This window comes from Podarcis vaucheri (assembly GCF_965113315.1).
Source record: "Podarcis vaucheri genome assembly, chromosome: 2".
Taxonomy (NCBI): domain Eukaryota; kingdom Metazoa; phylum Chordata; class Lepidosauria; order Squamata; family Lacertidae; genus Podarcis; species Podarcis vaucheri.
Window position 1 is genome coordinate 95,426,280 of NC_138760.1, and position 17,018 is coordinate 95,443,297.

Here is a 17,018-nt window from a genome sequence, read left to right on the forward strand (position 1 = left end):
TTTCAGATCCTTCTTAAATTATTTTTATCTAATTTTGCATAAGCAGATAGCAGCCACACCTGTACTGAGCTTTGACGAGAACCAAATAGCATATAGAGAGGATTGTTGGAGTCATCTCACACATTGTATCTGCCGCTGAGTGTACACTCAACAGAAAAGAACAACAACACGGTCAGAACCTGGTCTATGATGTTCGGCCTTCATGAAAGAAGTTTGCAATCATATTTGCTACATTCACACACATTATTAGGTGTTTGCGTAAAACATCTTACATAATAAGATGCACACAATAAAAAAATCTAATATGGCTCCACATGAATCAATAAAATACTGACCAAGAGAGCCAGTGTGGTGTAGTGGTTAAGAGCGGTAGCCTCGTAATCTGGGGAACTGGGTTCGCATCTCCGCTCCTCCACATGCAGCTGCCGGGTGACCTTGGGCCAGTCACACTTCTCTGAAGTCTCTCAGCCCCACTCACCTCACAGAGTGTTTGTTGTGGGGGAGGAAGGGAAAGGAGATTGTTAGCCGCTTTGAGACTCCTGAAGGGGAGTGAAAGGCGGGATATCAAATCCAAACTCTTCTTTTCTTCTTCTTCAAGGGATCTTTACAAATACATTTGGAGTTTTGGGTGTGCTTCAAGATAGTTCCTCAAGAGTTATCTGCAGCTGCTTTGTGTTTATCATGGAACACAAATTTAAGTGTCCCAAAGCTTACAAATAAATAAACAAGAATACAGTGGTACCTTGGGTTAAGTACTTAATTCATTCCGGAGTTCCGTTCTTAACCTGAAACTGTTCTTAACCTGAAGACCACTTTAGCTAATGGGGCCTCCTGCTGCTGCTGTGCCACTGGAGCACGATTTCTGTTCTCATCCGGAAGCAAAGTTCTTAACCCGAGGTACTATTTCTGGGTTAGCGGAGTCTGTAACCTGAAGCGTATGTAACCTTAAGCGTATGTAACCGGAGGTACCACTGTACATGAAATGGTCTGGAAGCACCTGTAAGCAGGTTAGCTTAACAGGTAGAATTCTAGTCCCTTAGGGTTTTTCTAGACTTTCCCGTCCCCATTATTGGCTTGAGAAGATAAATCATTTGATTCATTGAAATTTATCATTGTCTCTGGCCACATTTTAAAACCCCATCAAAAAGAAAAAGAAAAAAAGGTGCTCTGAATGTTAATGAAACATAGGAGACAGCAGTAGCCAGACATGACTATTCAACTTTGAAATGGCATTTGAGCACCAAACAAGCTGAGTAATGAAAGCATTTGAGTTAGAAACATGGGGAAAATAAACAGAAAGTTCTGATGGACATTGTCATGGAAGACGCTGAGATGCTCAGGCAGTGTGTTGTCTGGGCAGGGTTCCAAAAAATATTTTCTCCGGCTGCCTCTGACTAATACATCTGTCTTATGCCTGTCTGCTTGTTATGAAGAAACTAAATCATTTTCTGACTAAATGTAGATTAAATCTCTGTAACGGTCATACTCTGGGAACTGACGTGACAGGCTGATGAAGGAGGAAATGGTCTTCATTATTGGAAAGTGCGCAGCATGGGAGATCACCTTCTTCCTGTGTATTTCGCAAGTCTGATGCATCCTGAAGCGTATTCATGGCTGAGTAGTCCTTTAAGGCAGCCTACAGTGACAAAAGGAAAAGAATGGTTGCAATTTGGTAAATCAGTAGTAACTTGGAATTAGCATGATGTCTTAACTAAACAGAATTCCTTTCTTATTCTGACAAGACGTTTAGGAAAGAAAAGCCTAGACTTCATGTCTCCTTTTACATCCTTTTATGGTTGTTTAAACTAGATTGCTGAAGTAAAAAGATGTGATAGGGTACCTAGCCTCTCACTTTTATATATCCACAACGTTTTTGATCGAGGTGTAAAGGTCATCGATGGATCAATCTCATGTGTTACCTCACACATTACAGATTAAGAAGACATAGACACATAAAACTGATGTTTGTGTTAGAATGTAACTTGTTATGGTACTTGTAGAGGAAGGAAGGAAGATAAAAAAGGGAATTAAACCAGAGGTGAGCAACCTGCTCCAGTACCCAGGGGGCATGGCGTGAGTCCCAGGGGTGTGACGCGTGTCCTGGGGGCATGGCATGGTGCCTGCGGGGGGCATGGTGCATGTTCTGGGGGGATGTACAGCGCATGGTGCGAGCCCCGGGAGGTGTCGCCAATCGGGGCTCAGCATTTTGTCACCACCCCTTTGGAATAGCACACGGGGCATGCCGCCCCCGCCTTGGAACACCCCTGAATTAAACAATACCTACATAAATGTAGCATGTGTACCAGTATTTAATGCTCAGAACCATACTTAAGAGTGCTGGTTTTGACCTTTGAATGGCCGGCCCTCAGTCAGGACAGGGGACTGGTGCTGGTGATGAAGTATGCCACACAGTTTGCCCTTTGCCCCCTAGATACAGAGGACAGTTTTTTGCCACCAATGTTGAAATAAGATGCAACTGCCAGTCTAGTCAGTTTCAGTATATGGAAGGAAATGGCCATGTTTTCTACCTGAGATAGCATAATGTCTTAAGGTAGACTTGACTTTTAAAGCCCTTGGGACCAGGCCAGGATACCCGAATCATTGCCCACTTCTGCATGTACCTACTTGGACCTTAAGAACTTCTTTGGAGACCCTTCAGCAGGTGCCATCACCACCAGGCAAAGTGCAGAGAAGGCCCACGGACTTGTCATTTTAGTGTGATGCAAAGGCATTTACATTTTTCCAGTCTTTATCCCTTCTATATGAGCCTGGGTACTCATGTCATTGACAGATACTGTCCCTGTAAGCCAATTTTCTGTAGTGTAGCAACCCCGCCTACATCTCTGTGTCTACCACACATGAGAATGGAATGGGAGTAGAAAGGAAGTCTATTTGCCACTCTGAAGAAGGGTGGGGTTCTTTTAAATTATGAAATAAATTAATAATATGGACATGAACCTTGTTTGTGTCTTGGATCCATACAGAGAAATCCACACGTGGTATCAGTTGTGCATATATTTATTGTTCTAAAATAAAAGAAATTTGCAAAGATGACTATTGCTAAATATATATTTTCACACTGCTTTTGACTCATCAGGTTTTTGTATTGCTCTTTTCTTGGGCAAAATTCAGGGCTTTCTTTTGATAAGACCGTGAACTAATCACTAGCAGAGTGGGGCCTGGGGGAGATGAACACTTCTAGAGAGTTGGTTTTTTCCCTTTTTCTTTTTTGGCGATATATTTTTTAATCTACTCTTTTGAAATGAGGAATAACAATATCAAGAATTATTGACAGAGAGGTCAATATTCTTCACAGATAATCTAATCCTGCAGACTCTAAAATAAATGAAAATGAACTTGAGAAATGACTGGAAGAAGAGTATGAAATGAAAAAAAGGGGGGAGGCACACAATTAAATCCAGGCATCAGCTTTCATATTGATTGCCAGTAAAGCAAAGGAAGACGTTTCTGTATGTCAATTTTAGCTGTGATTATTTGTCCATAATTATATACTTTGGTGGAAAGGCAATATTTCTCTCGTTCTGGTCTGAGAGATATTTTGTGGCAATGAATTTTGCCCCCCCCCCATTGGATGCTACTAAGTAACTCAGCAAATTTGATCTCATAATTTCAGCATAAAGGTGCATGCCATGGTTGTGAAGATAAGTCATCTTGCCCATTTCCAAATTTTGTTATGTTACAAATAAGAGAATTGGAATGCTAACCCTACTCGCATGGACAATACAGTGGTACCTCGGGTTACATACACTTCAGGTTACATATGCTTCAGGTTACAAACTCCGCTAACCCAGAAATAGTACCTCGGGTTAAGAATTTTGCTTCAGGATGAAAACAGAAATCGTGCAGCAGCAGTGGGAGGCCCCATTAGCTAAAGTGGTGCTTCAGGATAAGAACAGTTTCAGGTTAAGAACGGACCTCCGGAACGAATTAAGTACTTAACCCAAGGTACCACTGTACTTGCTCAACAGGATTAATTCAACAAAGTTACATAGAAGAGACATGCATCTTCTCTGGAGTCATGTACTTTTCACTTGTTCAAATAACAGTATACCAGTGTGCTGTTCTGTAGGCTATTTGATCCGTGTGGCCAGAACAACATGATATCTGTGGGTATAAACAGGGCTATCAGTGGATTCACAACATACAAGCAGCATGTGAGAACAAATCCCTTCAAGCATATAGTGTATCAGCAGCCACACGTTTTAAGCCTCTTTATTGATGCCACCATCACCAGAGGAATTGGGGTATCTGTATCTATGCAACCCACATGGGAGCACAACGTATAAATAGCCACACTACTTGGTCCCAGTCAGGCTGTGAGGTCAGTATTAATCCCATGCATTCCAGAAGCATTTATGTGTTGGCCGTCAAAGCAAATTTCCCCCACCGCTCATATCCTTTCTTGAAACAAGCTAGAGTGAATCATCGAAAAAAGTCTGCTTTAGAAGGCCTCAGAAATCCAGACCTCTGATAAGAGAACAAGTTAGAACCCATAAAATAGGCCAAATCTTTGCCTTACTATCTGTTATAAATGGCAAGAATCATACTTCTAACAAGGTGTTGTAAGCTATTTTGCAAGGAGCTGATCATTGCCTTGCCCAGCAAATAATCTCTTTATTTACTTATTTTGCCTGAGAAGCTTTTCAGCTTTGGATTTAAAATGTGTCCTATAGCATCCAAACCATTGCTTTTGTAAAAACTTTGCTGTATTGCCTCAGTTATTCATATGTCTCAGCTTCTTCTTGGCTGACAGTAGGTATTCTTTTTTTAATTAACGGTGTATTGCTTAAGTGCCCCCACTTAAACTGCCATTTGCATCAGCAATAAATATTAATCAGCATCTATGAAAAAGAAAAGTGCCATTGTTGGAAATGTAAGCAATTTTGGTGCTACCTACTTCTTCACAGACATGAGAACAAATGGTGTTTACATGCTGTGCTATTTCAGCAGACAAATACTCCAGGGTCTCAGTAAATCTCTCTCGCTTAAGTGCTTGCTTGTAAGATCAAGAAAACAATTATAGGTTTAGAAGAAAGTGGCTTAATCTTCAGAGTTTTGCATCAGTTTACAAAATCATCTTGGTTAAGACGAAAACATGCCTTACTTCAAATTGAACATGATAGGATGCTGCTCTTTTTCCTCTCGCTTTCAAGTTGGATAAAATGACAAATCTATTTATTTTCTCATTTTCTCAATACAAGATTGAGAGGGGGGGATGCAATCCAGTTTAAAAGGACATTGGATCAAGACCATCATTTCTAAGTGTCTAATCGGAGCTGCGATTAAAATCACAAATGGCAAGAAAAACAATGTTTGTAACAGGAGCACTGACAGGGCCAGTCAAGTAGGAATAGCACCACTATAATCATGTTTAAACTGATTCATGCTTTCACACAGTTAATTACAATGATCAGCTCAGAACTGTAAAGCTACATTAACTAGCAGAGGTTTGGAGTGTGTGGGAGGGCAGAGCTCTGTAGTTGCAGAACATCTTACAATTTTTTCCTTTATGGTTCCTTATACACTATGAGAAAATCATAAATTGGGACACCCCGCACCCCCGCAATGGCTATGAAAAATCATCACAAGTTGACCCCGTAGCTCCCATAGTTGTACAAACAGAGGAAAGAATTGCTAGTGCTAGTTGGCCCATGCCTCATGAACCAGGAGCACGTCTTAGGTCAATCAGGAGTTGTGTCTTCAGTTTTGTCAACTCAGTGGAACTCACTCCCATTAGAAATTGGGCAGGCAGTTTCACATGCCAAGTTAAAATGGTTTTCTTTCAGGATGCCAATTGAACAGTGAATTTTGCTCTGATGTTTTATTCTCCAATGCTTTAAAATGCAATGAATTTGGTGTGATGTCTTATTCTCAAAAGCTTTAATTTGTGTTTTAGGTAAAGGTAAAGGGACCCCTGACCATTAGGTCCAGTCGTGACCAACTCTGGGGTTGCGGCACTCATCTCGCTTTATTGGCCAAGGGAGCCGGCGTTTGCCCGCAGACAGCTTCCGGGTCATGTGGCCAGCATGACTAAGCCACTTCTGGTGAACCAGAGCAGCACACAGAAACGCTGTTTACCTTCCCACTGGAGCGGTACCAATTTATCTACTTGCACTTTGATGTGCTTTCGAACTGCTAGGTTGGCAGGAGCAGGGACCGAGCAATGGGAGCTCACCCCGTCGCGGGGATTCGAACCGCTGACCTTCTGATCGGCAAGTCCTAGGCTCTGTGGTTTAACCCACAGCGCCACCCGTGTCCCTAATTTGTGTTTTAAATGTTGTCTATTGTATGTTTTCTTGTTTGTGAACAGGTTTGAGACCCAGAAAACGTGCAGAAAAGCAAGGTAAATAAATAAAACCCTTTAAGTATGTTTTACTGGTTTGAGTGATTGGGAGAAGAGTATTTGAGACAGCAAGTATTTGTAGTGGTTAGAGCAGGAGTAGGGGAGCCCAAGTTCAAATTTCCACTTAGTCCTGAAGCTCTTACCTTCAGTTGTTACTATGGAACTCAGCTTAGCTGTTGTTCTACCTCCTAGCACCTTGACTCTGAAATCTGTAGGAAAGTATGCAAAGCTCATGCATAAAGAGCAAGAATGTTGCAGTGTGTGCATGATGACCTCTACTTAAACTAAACCAGGGGTTAGAAATCTTTTTCAGCCATGGGCCGGTCCACCATCCCTCAGACCTTGTGGGGGGCCGGACTATATTTTGGAAGAAAATTATGAATGAATTCCTATGCCCCACAAATAACCCAGAGATGCATTTTAAATAAAAGGACACATTCTACTCATGCAAAAACACCAGGCAGTCCCCACAAATAACCCAGAGATGCATTTTAAATAAAAGGACACATTCTACTCATGTAAAAACACTCTGATTCCCGGAACATCCGTGGGCCGGATTGAGAGGGCGATTGGGCCGCGTCCGGCCCCCGGGCCTTAGGTTGCCTACCCCTGAACTAACACAGTAGAAGGGATATTCATCAGTGTTGCAAAATAATGAGAGGAGGGCAGAAAATGCCAATGCCTTCCTTTATGCCTGGCCCCCAACTTAATCAATTCATACAATCTGTATCTTGACAGCTCATTGAGAGGCCTGTGCGAGGATATTCTGTTTCAGAGGTACTACACAATAAACACATCAGCACCCATTATAATCCATCAAGTGGCCACTGAGACCCCTTCTCACACACCTTTGCATGCATTACCTGTAGCCTGAAAACCTAGGTAAGTGCACCAAATTCCAGTGTGAATTCACATATCCCTTAGGTAATTGAGTTGTCCTCTTCTAAAGCTCGCTGTTCAGTCCCAGTCTATTTAATCCTCATTGAGAATCATAGAGTTGGAATAGACCACAAGGGCCATCAAGTCCAACCCCCTGCCAAGCAGGAAACAGCATCAGAGCACTCCTGACATATGGTTGTATGGTTGTCAAGCCTCTGCTTAAAGACCTCCAAAGTAGGAGACTCCACCACACTCCTTGGCAGCAAATTCCACTGTCGAACAGCTCTTACTGTCAGGAAGTTCTTCCTAATGTTTAGGTGGAATCTTCTTTCTTGTAGTTTGGATCCATTGCTCCGTGTCCGCGTCTCTGGAGCAGCAGAAAACAACCTTTCTCCCTCCTCTATATGACATCCTTTTATATATTTGAACATGGCTATCGTATCACCCCTTAACCTCCTCTTCTCCAGGCTAAATATGCCCAGCTCCCTTAGCCGCTCCTCATAAGGCATCGTTTCCAGGCCTTTGACCATTTTGGTTGCCCTCCTCTGGACACGTTCCGTTTTGTCAGTGTCCTTCTTGAACTGTGGTGCCCAGAACTGGACACAGTACTCCAGGTGAGGTCTGACCAGAGCAGAATACAGTGACACTATTACTTCCCTTGATCTAGGTGCTGTACTCCTATTGATGCAGCCCAGAATTGCATTGGCTTTTTTAGCTGCCGCGTCACACTGTTGGCTCATGTCAAGTTTGTGGTCAACCAAGACCCCTAGATCCTTTTCACATGTACTGCTCTCAAGCCAGGTGTCACCCATCTTGTATTTGTGCTTCTCATTTTTTTTGCCCAAGTGCAATACTTTACATTTCTCCCTGTTAAAGTTCATTTTGTTTGTTTTGGCCCAGTTCTCTAATCTGTCAAGGTCATTTTGAAGTGTGATCCTGTCCTCTGGAGTGTTAGCCACCCCTCCCAGTTTGGTGTCATCTGCAAATTTGATCAGGATGCCCTTGAGTCCATCATCCAAGTCGTTGATAAAGATGTTGAATAAGACCGGGCCCAAGACAGAACCCTGTGGCACCCCACTAGTCACTCTTCTCCAGGATGAAGAGGAACCATTGATGAGCACCCTTTGGGTTCGGTCAGTCAGCCAGTTACAAATCCACTGAGTGGTAGCATAGTCAAGACCGCATTTTACCAGCTTCTTTACAAGAATATCATGGGGCACCTTGTCAAATGCCTTGCTGAAATCAAGGTAGGCTACATCCACTGCGTTCTCTTCATCTACCAGGCTTGTAATTCTGTCAAAAAATGAGATCAGGTTAGTCTGACATGACTTATTTTTCAGAAATCCATGCTGACTGTTGGTGATCACAGCATTCCTTTCTAGGTGCTCACAGACTGTTTGCTTAATGATCTGCTCCAGAATCTTCCCTGGTATTGATGTCAGACGATAATTTTTTGGGTCCTCTCTTTTCCCCTTTTTGAAAATAGGGACAACATTTGCCCTCCTCCAGTCTGCCGGGACTTCGCCTGTTCTCCAGGAATTCTCAAAGATGACTGCCAGTGGTTCTGAGATCACATCTGCCAGTTCTTTTAATACTCTTGGATGCAGTTCATCTGGCCCTGGAGACTTGAATACATCTAAACTAGCCAAGTATTCTTGTACTATCTCCTTAGTTATTCTGGGCTGTGTTTCCTCTGCTGAATCATTTGCTCCAAATTCTTCAGGTCAGGCATTGTTTTCTTTATTGGAGAAGACTGAGGCAAAGAAGGCATTGAGGAGTTCAGCCCTTTCTGTGTCCCCTGTTTGCATTTCACCATCTTCTCCTCTGAGTGACCCCACTGTTTCTTTGTTCTTCCTTTTGCTACAGACATATCCATAAAAGCCTTTTTTGTTGCTTTTAACCTCTCTAGCAAGCCTGAGTTCATTCTGTGCTTTAGCTTTTCTGACTTTTTGTCTACATGTGCTGGCTATTTGTTTGAATTCCTCTTTGGTGGTTCCTCCCCTTTTCCATTTTTTGTACACATCCTTTTTAAATCTTAACTCAGTTAAAAGTTCTTTAGATAGCCACCCTGGCTTCTTTAGGCACCTTCCATGTTTCCGTCTTATTGGTATTGCCTGAAGTTGTGCTTTTACTATCTCCCTCTTAACAAACTCCCAGCCATCATGAACTCCCTTTCCTTTTAGTATTACTGTCCATGGGATCTCACCCAGCACTTCCCTAAGTTTTATGAAGTCGGCTTTCTTAAAGTCAAGAAATTGAGTCCTAGTATGCTTGGCTGCTCCTTTCCACTGTATAGTAAACTTCAGAAGAGCATGATCACTCGTGCCTAACGATCCCTCCACTTCTACCCCACTAACCAGGACCAGATCTAAAATGGCTGTTCCTCTTGTTGCTTCTCCCACTTTCTGGACAATGAAGTTGTCTGCAAGGCCAGTGAGGAATCTGTTTGACCTTATGCTCTTGGCTGAGTTTGACATCCAACAAATATCCGGGTAATTGAAGTCTCCCATTACTACTATCTCCCTTCTTTTTGCATGCTTGGCCATCTGTTCCAGGAAGGCATCATCTATGTCCTCCGTTTGGCTTGGGGATCTATAGTAAACTCCCACAATGAGGTCTCTGTTATTCTTCTCTCCCTTAATTTTGACCCAAATGCTCTCACTTTGGCTTTGAGGTTCTAAATCTTGGATCTCTTCACAGGTATACACATCCCTGACATATAACGCCACTCCTCCTCCTTTCTTGTCTGGTCTGTTTCTCTGAAATAGATTGTATCCCTCCATTATTACATTCCAATCGTGGGACTTATCCCACCAGGTTTCAGTGATGCCTATTATGTCATATTTAGTTTGCTGTACAAATCCTGATTTGTCTTGGTTGCCCTGCTCCTAGCTAGCTTGAGCCCGCATATCTAGCTAGCTGTTTAGGGAAGTTTTTAATGTTTGATGTTTTACTGTGTTTTTAATATTCTGTTGGGAGCCGCCCAGAGTGGCTGGGGAAACCCAGCCAGATGGCTGATAGGTAGATATAGATAGATAGATAGATAGATGACAGACAGACAGACAGACAGATAGATAGATAGATAGATAGATAGATATAGATAGATAGATATCACAGATGGGCACTATCCAACGTCACACCAATGGACACAAAGAAACTTGCCCTTCCTATCCTTGCCACTGCATCTCACCGTGACCCCCCCACAGGGAAAATCAGACATTTTCCAGACCCCCCACAGCAGGCTTTTTGGCCACATACGGGTGCTGCAGGGGTGAGGAGAGGAAGGGGAACTTTCATTTCATAGAATCATAGAATTGCAGAGTTGGAAGGGATCCCAAGGGTCATCTGTAATGCAGTTCTGCCCACAACCATCCCTGGGTGGGCTTGAACCACCAACCTGGTTAACAGCCAATGCGCCACCGCAGGGATTTGCCTGAGTGGAAGCCCTGTGCACAAGCAGGCTGACACCATTGAATGTTTTACAATTGTATTTAATTTTTGTTTAATTTCTTAAAAAGCTGGTGCTTGAAAACAGGTCAGACTCCCAAGAAAGAAACTATGCCACTGTTGTAATGTGCTAGATTGGCCTCAGATTAATTTACTCTGATGTGAAGGTTTTTAAATAACATATTGCACTTGGCTTGTATATCTTTACAACCTAGTATCATTGGTTTGCATGCTAGCACCCAGGTAAAAGGTACCTAATGTTCATTGGTCTGTATTCCAAAGCATGGAACAAATTAGTTCATACTTTTCTACACAAGCAACCATAATATGAATGAATTGAATTTGGTCTTTGAAAACAAGAGCTTTCTTATTAATTTTAATGCAGGGCAGGATCTGTTGTTAATGATGCGATCATAGAAATGATCATAGATATGTCATATTGTGCAATGACAAACCTAAACAGCATCTTAAAAAGCAGAGTCATCACCTTGCGAACAAAGGTCCCTATAGTTAAAGCTATAGTTTTCCCAGCAGTGATGTATGGAAGTGAGAGCTGGACCATAAAGAAGGCTGATCACCGAAGAATTGATGCTTTTGAATTATGGTGCTGGAGGAGACTCTTGAGAGTCCCATGGACTGCAAGAAGATCAAACCTATCCATTCTTAAGGAAATCAGCCCTGAGTGCTCACTGGAAGGACAGATCCTGAAGCTGAGGCTCCAGTACTTTGGCCACCTCATGAGAAGAGAAGACTCCCTGGAAAAGACCCTGATGTTGGGAAAGATTGAGGGCACAAGGAGAAGGGGACGACAGAGGATGAGATGGTTGGACAGTGTTCTCAAAGCTACCAGCATGAGTTTGACCAAACTGCGGGAGGCAGTGGAAGACAGGAGTGCCTGCCGTGCTCTGGTCCATGGGGTCACGAAGAGTCAGACACGACTAAACGACTAAACAACAACATGTCATATTGTATCTTGTGCCAAGATTTCCTCCTGACGTCTGCTTGAAAGATCCCTGTGGAAATTTTACAGGAGAAATCCTAGCTCCAGTGGTATTAGTGACAGGGCTCCTGCAGACTTTAACAGGCCCTGTATTTCACCTTGTGGATTTATCTCTGTTCATCCATTTAGCTTAATTCTGAACTTGTTCATTACCTTGTTGTTGCTCTTTTTCCCCTTTAAAAAAAAAATCCCAGCAGCCTATTAATCTTACCGAGGCTCCCACTCAGATCCTGTCTACTAATTTGATTTAGGACACCATAACTCTTTAGTCCTGTCACTAGAAAATATATCCTCTCTTTGTTCAACCATGCTTAGAGAAGCACTCAGTCTGAACTGGCATCAGGATGGAGGGATTATTACGACACATCCTTTTGGCTGGAAGACATCTGAGGATAACACTACACTTGCCGGCCTAAAAGTTTAGCTTCTACAAATACAATCAGATAGGGATATCAGACTGAAGAGTTAACCAGTTGAAAGGGACATCTACTAATCAATAGGACCCACTTCTTATGGTGTGTTAATCTTAGGCACATTCTGGGGAGAGGGAAGTCACTGGGATGAGTGTGCTATAAACTGCTGTGCTCCCAGACGGTAGCTAAGGGCAGGAATTCTGTGAAGTTTTTTAACAGCAGAAAAACAGTTTTACTGGGCCAAAGCAGCAGCCAATGTATCCTATTATCCTTTTTGCAAACGAATCCTAGATGCTATAAATGAGCTTCTCTGATTTCCTAAGAAGAGTTTACTAAGAAGGGTTTCCTAAGAAGGGTTTCAGAGAGAGCCAGAACACGTTATAGTTGCCATGAAAATGTCAAAAAAATGAGCGATTCCTGCCTCAGCTGTGTGACATCATTCCTTTTATTATTGAACTCTGGAGGTCTGCTATGTATCACTCTGGCAACAAAACGAACTACGGTGGGTGGCGTAGGATGGCTGTGTTTCCCCCCTGCAGCATACCAAGTGGGGGAGGGGCAGCACAGTGGCAAGGTTGGCATGGTGCAAATGCACAACTGGAGCCAATCCAGGGCTCCTGCTGGCCCGTTTGCACCATGCCAATTCTGCCACTGTGCCCCTCCCCTTCTCCATCCCGGTATGCAGTTGTGACTCAGCACAACCCCACCATGCCATCCACAGCTGAAAACGGGGCAACCAAAAAACAAGGGGGCACTTTATTTATAAAATGTATACTGTATTTTTTGCACCATAACACTCACTTTTTTCCTCCTAAAAAGTAAGGGGAAATGTCTGTGCGTGTTATGGAGGGAATGCCTACGGGTGGCATGCCTATGGATTTTCCTCCTCTAAAAACTACGTGCGTGTTATGGTCGGGTGCGTGTTATAGAGCGAAAAATACGGTAATTCACTTACTATACAAAATAAACCTCTGTGCTGTGCTGAGACTTGGGCCTGTTCAGATGTGAGCTCCTTGCCCTCTGCCCTTAGTTCCGCCAGGATGGCTCCCCTCACCTGCAATTTACTTTTAATTAAAATTCACACAATTGCCAGGAGCAGTCAGCATGACAAGGTGCTGCTTAGGAACAGACCTCCTGGTAGCAGCTTCATTACCACTTACTGGGACTGCTGATTGCAAGAGTGACATCACTTCTAGTCTTGTCTTTAGGATATACTGGCTGCAGGCATTAGGATCGGGCAAATCATGAGTCCTTCCCTCCCTGCAAATATAGGTAGGTACATGAGGTAAACAAAAGGGGGAGGCACGTTTTCCCCTTTCCCCTTCTTTTATAATTCTCCTAACCCTCCAGAACAGATTTTAGGAGGGGGCACTGCAGACTGCAAAGGAGAGGTAGAAGTGAGATAAATTTCCTCCTTTCCTCTTCTGTTGGCAGATGCCTCCACTGCAGGAATAGCGCAAGGAGGTATTATCCACCATTTATATTTATTTGTTTAAGGGATTCACACCCCACACTTTAACAATTTAACAGGGCAGCTGCTTGTGGGAATGTTCAGGGTGGCAGAAGAGGATACAGTGGTACCTCGCAAGACGAATGCCTCGCAAGACGAAAAACGCGCAAGACGAAAGAGTTTTCCGTTTTTTGAGTCGTTCCGCAAGACGAATTTCCCTATGGGCTTGCTTCGCAAGACGAAACATCTTGCGAGTTCTTGCGAGTTTGTTTCCTTTTTCTTAAAGCTGCTAAGCCGTTAATAGCCGCTGAGCCGTTAATAGCCACTAAGCCGCTAATAGCCGCTAGGCTGCTAATAGCCGTGCTTCGCAAGACGAAAAAAACCGCAAGACGAAGAGACTCGCGGAACGGATTAATTTCGTCTTGCGAGGCACCACTGTATATTGTTTATTAATATCCTTCCTAACTTGCACTAGCCAGTTCCTTTACTTAGCAGAGTTTACATTCCCCTTCTCACACACAGCAGGGTCATTAGGACCTCTTACTATTACGCAATTCAGTCTCCCTCAGATTGAATTGTATGTTCCTGGTACGACCCCCTTTTAAATTCCTCCTAAAAAAATAAAGACACCACAGTCTTATTCATAAGCAATAAAAAGAAAGCTTGCTCATGATCAGGCAGAACACAGTGTGATTCCTGAAGGCAGGCTTTAGGCTTAAAGATACAAACTTATACTAACAGGTTTATCCCATAATGGAGATGACCTGGGGGACTGCCTAGCTGGCAGCCAGCAGTTCATTCCAGGAAATTTGCAGGACGAAAAGAAGATGGAAGAAGAGAGAGAGTGGCTGCATGCCTTGTCCTTTTACCAGGTCTGGAAAGGTCACACCTACCCACTTGTCACATGCAAGGAAGGATGCTCCAGGCCAGGAGGAACAGGAAGTTTCAACTGGCTGGACCAAACATTCCCTTGCATGTCCACTCTAGCAAAACAAGGAATGTTGTACTTGACTGCTCCCAGTGGATTACATCCCACACTGCTTACTGTTGGATCGACACTGACCTGTTCAACATTATTAGAATGATATTAGATATATAATGCAGAATATAAAAACAGCAACTAAGCTATCACAAAGGCAAGCAGTACATTGCACATAAAAGCACAGGTATGAAATGCGGGGTATGAATCAGCAGGTAAAACTTAACAAAACGGAAATAAACATCAAGCAATTAAAAAAACAAGCTTAGTAACTGGCATATTAAGTCAAACTCTGTTGTACCATCAGGAGTTGCCATACAGGGCTGTTATTGGTAATTGCAATGTAACAGATACAGTATACAGTGGCAGAGCTTCATGCTCTGGCACCGGGCGGTGGAGAGCAGGTGGGGGTGGGGGTGGCATGCGCCCCGGGGGCGTGCCATGCATCCTTGGGACGTGGTGTGTTGCCCGCAGGGGCATGGCGCCCTGCATGGGCAGGGGACAGCCGTGATGGCACCCCACTGGGATCGCGCTGCTGGGGGTGGTGCGCTCCCCCCGCACACCTCTTCCTCCGCCAGTGACAGTATATGAAGGGTTATCCTCAAATCAAAGTTGGTACCAAAGAGAATTAACCAACAGGATAGATGCTGCTGGATGGGATGGACTTAATTGAACACAGTGAGGACTTAAGCAACCTGTGCACAGGATTGCAGCCAGTATTAGTGGTTCCTGTTTTATGGGTAGACAACTGTTTGAGTGAAACAAAAGTATACTCTGCACTAAGTTAGAGCTGCCTGGGGATTGTAGTCTGCAGTTTTATGTGCCCATTTCCTTCAAGCAGTCCATAAAAATAGCAATTGCTATAGAAACTGCCTCTTCGTCACTTACACAGAGAGACATAATGCATTGTTTACAGATACTATTGCCAATTAGACACCATATTTACCAGGAATCCCTTGGCGAGGATCTATTAAATCATAGAATCGGAACTGTAGAGTTGGAAGGGATCCTGAGGGTCATCAAATCCAACCACCTGCAATGAAGGAACCTCAGCTAAAGCATCCATGACAGATGGCCATCCGACCTTTGCTTAAAAGTCTCCAAAGAGGGAATCTGTTCTACTGTCAAACAGCTCTTACTGTCAGAAAGTTCTTCCTCATGTTAATTGGAATCTTATTTCGAGAGCCAGTGTGGTGTAGTGGTTAAGAGCAGTGAACTCGTAATCTGGTGAACCGGGTTCGATTCCCCGCTCCTCCACATGCAGCTGCTGGGTGACCTTGGGCCAGTCACACTTCTCTGAAGTCTCTCAGCCCCACTCACCTCACAGAGTGTTTGTTGTGTGGGAGGAAGGGAAAGGAGAATGTTAGCCGCTTTGAGACTCCTTCGGGTAGTGATAAAGCGGGATATCAAATCCAAACTCTTCTTCTCTTCTTCTTCTTGTAACTCAAAGTCATTGGTTTGGTAACTCAAAGTCTCCTACCCTCCAGATGGAGCTTTCTCCATCTTCAGTGTGACAGCCCTTGAGATATTTGAAGATGACTATCATGTCTCCTCTTTTTCCAGGCTAAACATCCTCAACTCCCTCAACTGTTCCTCACAAGGCTTTGTTTCCAAATCCTTGATCATCTTGGTCACCCTCCTCTGCACATTCCCAGCTTGTCAATATCCTTCTTAAATGTTGGGTGCAGAATTGGACACAGTATTCCAAGGGTGGTCTCACCAAGGCAGAATAGAGTGGTACTATTACTTCCCTTGATCTGGACCCTATACTTCTGTTGATGCAGCCTAGAATAGAATTAGCTTTTTTGCTGCTGCATCATACTGTGGACTCATGTTAAGCTTATGGTCTGCTAAGACTGCCTAAGTCCTTTTCACATCTAGGGCTGAAGCTTGGGATTTATTCAAATGAGATAACTTGATGCTGAAGAGCAACGTCTCTCTCTCCCCCCCTCCTTCCCCCCTCAATTAAACAAATCAATACTCCCTGATCCTGATCCAACAAAAAATGCTGCTTATCCTTCAGATGGAGTATTGGATAGCCTGTGTCAACTGAACATTTTTCTGTATGTCTGCATAACTCATTATAGTAAAAGCAAGTAATCAGAATAATATATTAAAATGCCACCATCTCTATTATATGGTGCATTATGAATGTTTGGAAAAGCTATTTTTAGAATTAATAGTACTGTGTAAACCTACATCAGGCCACTTTTCAACTGAATAATATTCATTTTAAAAATACGATGTGAAGTTTAGGAACATACCAGTTTAGTGATTCAGTGCTTTAGTGCATACCCTGGATAAGCTGTCATGCTGAGAATCTAGTACTCTCACCCGCTAAATCACTGTGGTACGTTTCATTATGACGTTCACTCTCTTGCAAGTGTATGTGTGTAACTCTTTGTTTTCTCTTTTGCTGGAATAGGTGGTTCAGTATTAAAAATGTACCTTCTAAATTAAGCACTTACCCCCATGCCCAGACAACT